The sequence below is a fragment of the Dermacentor andersoni genome, chromosome 10 (genome assembly GCF_023375885.2).
Source record: "Dermacentor andersoni chromosome 10, qqDerAnde1_hic_scaffold, whole genome shotgun sequence".
Taxonomy (NCBI): domain Eukaryota; kingdom Metazoa; phylum Arthropoda; class Arachnida; order Ixodida; family Ixodidae; genus Dermacentor; species Dermacentor andersoni.
This window is the reverse complement of record NC_092823.1, coordinates 120,587,993-120,592,818: the sequence shown is the minus strand read 5'-3', so window position 1 is coordinate 120,592,818 and position 4,826 is coordinate 120,587,993.

Below are 4,826 nucleotides of genomic sequence, written 5' to 3'. Positions count from 1 at the left end.
AGTATGCCGAAGAAAAACACAATCTAGCGCCCACCCGCGAATGAAGCTCACATACTCCCGCGTTAATGTACAGTTGAAAGAAAGTTGGACGCGCTAAGCACTCGGCAATCGCAAGATATCCGGGCTTTCGAGTTTGTCCGGTGTTTTGTGTGCCGCACAGGCAATGAGCGTGGCAGCGTTTGCGCACGCATTTCGGAGGCCACGGGACGCCGAACATTAACTGACGAAGGCGACGTCGTGTGCATTCCGGGGAAGAAAAAAATGTGAAGTGTTCGCCGTGAGATGAGCCTGTATTTACACAGGACTGGTTTGACGCTATACCGCCTCTGTGTCCATACTGCCAAGATACATAATCCCTGCACCATTATTTTTTTTCGTTATGTAGGCGATACAAATTGATAAGAAAAGGACATCTGGAAATTCCGCTTGCTAAGTTAGGGTTAATGTTATCATCAGAAACAGTACTATCTTTCGGTGCGTGCAGCTATAGGGGTCAGCCGCAGGGACGCGTTTGATGCCGTTTCCGGCTACATATAATCAACTAAACGAATAACTTTTTGAATTTTCTTTCATAATGTGTTCGTTTCTTGTACGCTTTTTGTTTTTCCTTTAGCCGAATATGTAACACTTCAGAAGATCAGGTAAATATCTCAGCACGCAATTCTTGACCAATTCCCCAGCACGCGTGTAGTGTCGCAACGGAATACCCCGAAACAGCAGAAGAGGTAGCGATTGCGCTTGCGCTTACCGACCCCCTCTGCGAGGTAGTTTTTAGCGACTCACAATCCGCAGTTCGCAACTACGCGCGGGGGCGCATTTCCTCCGAAGCTCTCCAGATTCTAAGGAAAGCTGGTCGACAGCACTTCGATAACACCGCCATCATATGGTTTCCAGCGCACGTCGCCACCCCCACCGATGAGGGCCTCATTAACTTGAACGAGGTAGCACACCGCTCTGCGCGAGAACTGACCCGCCGCGCAGAATCGGAGACCGCCTCTTCGAGTTCGGAACTGCTGGCTCAAAACACGCGAGAACGCCTGGTCAGGTACAATGACATCACCAAGCACTACCAGCTAGGCAGGCGGTTGCTGCCCCCACCTCACCCCATGCTGAAACGTCGCCAGGCAGTCATCTGGCGACAATTGCAAACACAAACATTCCCCAGTCCGGTGCGATTGCAGCACATTTTCCCCGCGGAATACCCGACTGCTCTTTGCAAATTATGTCAGGACACTAGAGCGACGCTGTCACACATGTTGTGGGAGTGTCGGGTTACATCAGCTACAATGGCAGTAGCTCCGGAGGCTCTTGCGTCGAAGTGGGCCGCCGCTCTGCGCAGCTCCAACCTCAAGACACAAGAGTGGGCTGTCCAGCAAGCCCGAGAGGCGGCGACGAGGCAAGGCCTCGAAGTCCCCTCATGGGAGACCTGAGCCCGGGTCGTCAAATTTGCCGGATTCAGAATAAAGTTGTTTCCATCCATCCATTCCCCAGTGCGGGTATCAGTCATGAGGCCACCACCACCACCACCACGATCATCATCATCATCATCATCATCATCATCATCATCATCATCATCATCATCATCATCATCATCGAGAGCTTGTGACTGCCACCGTGAACGGGTCGAGAACCAGAAGAATCATCGCTGAAGTCTGACTGATATTTTTTTCATTGTTATACAGTGCCTTTAGCCACGCTGACCGAGCAGCGTAAGGAAAAGAAGAGAAGACGAAAAAAATGTATTTTACGGAGCTCAAAATGGCGCCATTGACCGTTTCTGCGCACGTGCGCCTTTCGTAGTATCTGGGGTGGAGCCGGCAACGAGATACCAAGCGGTCGCTATTCATTCGGGTCGCTGGCTCGAGTCGACGTTGGCTGCGGCTAAGTGCAGCACGCCGTGGGTGAAGCCAGGCTTGTTTAAACACGCCACTGGTTCGAAGTGTCGCACGTGCATGTGCTGCTGTTGCACGTGGTCACCTTGCCCCGGAAACGAATGAGGTCACGCTTCGAGAATGCTCGTGAAGTGGACGATGTAATCGTGTTTGTTCAGGACGGTCTTGTCGACACCACATGAAAGACACCGTTTGCGCAGGCGTTCGAATTGCGAGCAGGTAAAAAGAAAAGGTCCCTGTGGTTTAATTCAAACGATGCTGACTTTTCCTTGAGCGGTAACATAGTGGCTGGCGTGTTAGCTGGCGATTACACAGCGGTTGCTTGTCCACTCATTCTACATTATGTTGCACATTGCCTACAATACTTTGAACTGTTGACTTTATGAACAGTTTGTGTGCGTTTCTCTCTCTCTCTCTCTCTCTCCCTCTCTCTCTCTCTCTCTCTATATATATATATATATATATATATATATATGAACTTTGAATAGCATTATGAGTCTTACGTGCCAAAATCACGTTGTGATTATGAGGTATGCCGCAGTTCGAGACACCGGATCAATTTGGACCACCAGGGGGACTTTCAACGTGCCCCCAATGCACGGACACGGGCGTTCTTGCAATTCGCTCTTATCGAAATGAGGTCGCCGCGGCTGGGATTTGCTCCTGCTACCTCCGGGCTTCTTTCACGATCGGAAAAAACACTTTTGTGTAGTACGTACTGATCAACAGAAAGCTTTGTCGGGAGTTTTTCATGTTGCTCTAGAATTTTCTCATTGCCACGTTTAATCTAATTATAATATTTGAGAATTCGATTAGCGAATTAAGTCTAGTTATGTAATTAAGCGGAATTGAAGAAAAATAGTCTGAGTATCTCCAAGCGACAGCAAATAACATTACCTTGGTTGATGGTGTTAAAGTTTGGTGCACGATAGTTGGGACACCATACATATATATATATATATATATATGACCGCATTTTAACACAGATCTAGCACGCAGTACGTGACCAATGTGCCGCATACGTGGACAGGCGGAGTACAACATTCTTAACAATTTGCCGCGTGCTAAGACGCTAAATTATATCGTTCTAAGACGCCTGTAATGCTCCGCATTACGCCTATGTGAACCATAGTTGAGTGTGGCAATCTTTTTGTACATTTCTTAGTCGCTTAAGTTTACAAAGAAAGTCTGTCCTTCGTGGGCCTATTTTCCCAAGATTTCCTCGTCTGTAAGTAACAAAAAACAAATAAAAGCTACTCTTACGGCAAGGAATATGAGGATAATGTTATTTGTTCCATGAAATTATTATTCTGCGTTCACCATTTAACAATGGGTTTCTCACTTTCGTAACATACTAGCCGGTATTGAGAACCGACTGAAAAAGCATTTGTGTCCCTGAGCTGCCATCGACTCTGAAGAGGATATGGAAGAACAGTGAATACGAGGCAGATAGTTTCGCAGTAAACAGTGACTCAGCAATTTAGCGTGCGGCTTGAGAAATTTTGGCACCAACACTTCAACGCTTACGCCTCCACTGCAGGGAACGCTCTCGTGTGACCTTATGTGGTCATCGTTTGACCTTTTGACAACCTATTGCTTGTGGGGAAGCCAACGACCACGACAGTTGCCGAATACATAAATCAGTCTACCACAAGAAAACATTAGCGAAAGCAGCGCTATCTTGACCGCAATACCGCTTTACAGCAGGAATTCCGTCGTCCATTCATACTGTTCTTTAATTCAGCAGCTCTATTCTATTGCAAAGCCGGTAGGAAAATTTTTGGGCAGTATTTATTGCTTACAAATGAATGAATGAATGAATGAATGAATGGATGAATGAATGAATGAATGAATGAATGAATGAATCAATCAATCAATCAATCAGCCTCAAGTTAAATCCAAATCAATGTTAAACCTCATGAAAACATCAACGCCATGCATCATCGCCGCAATTCTGATTCGCTGTGCATTCTGGTGGATACGCACGAGGTAACAGAATCGAATACAAACTTTTGCTGCCGCATTCCGACGGTAGCCTGATGTAAAAACACTCGGACAAGCTTAAATTTGACCACCTGGGGTCACGCGCTCAGATGGGATACAAAGTCCCCTTTTGTATGGAGTCCGTGTGCAGCTTGTGGCGTAAGAACTCATCACTCACTGAGATGATTAATTTGGTCCAGCATAGCACGTGGCAATGGAATGCGCGGCGGAGTGGTCCGCTATTCAGGGAAAGAGAAGCATAGTATAGGAGAAATCGACGTACGTGTGTCTTTACACTTGCTTCGTATTCGGAAGTTGCAGGGGCAGGCTCGACACCGACCTCCTTTCGCGTTTCGCCCACTTTCCGCCAGGGGGAGAGGGGGTCATGCGGGCAACGGCACTCGGTGACGATAACTACGCTATGGTGGCGCTGAATAAAGGCAACTCACTCTTGCAGCACCTGAGGCGAAATCCTGATATAAAACGCAAACCGACGCAGTGTTCTCTCTGAACCCTTCCCTTCTTACTCACCTCACCGCCTTCATCTCTTTAAACTTCTTTTTTTGCTCTCACCTTGTTGTTCTTTTTCTCATCCTTTCCACATAACGCTCGAAAGCTGCTCGTGTCTGAAACAGATGCCTCTGCCAGAGAGTCGAAGCTTCTCGAAACAAGATGCCGCGATGGACGCAGGCTTTCACGAAGTGGTCGTTCTCGTAGCGTTCGCGTCACAGGCGCTTCGCGTCGCCTCATTGGTCGGCTCCGCCTCATCGGCATCTGACGTCGCTGTGACGTCACACGCCTGGCACGGATTACAAAGCCTTCAGCTGTTCCGTGCCGCGGCACCACTGGAACACGAGAGCACGAGGGACTTGACAAGTCCACCAGCCGTACACTTCGCAGGCGTGCCATTGTGTATTCCAGTGTAGCGTTTGTTTGTGTGTGTGTGTGGCT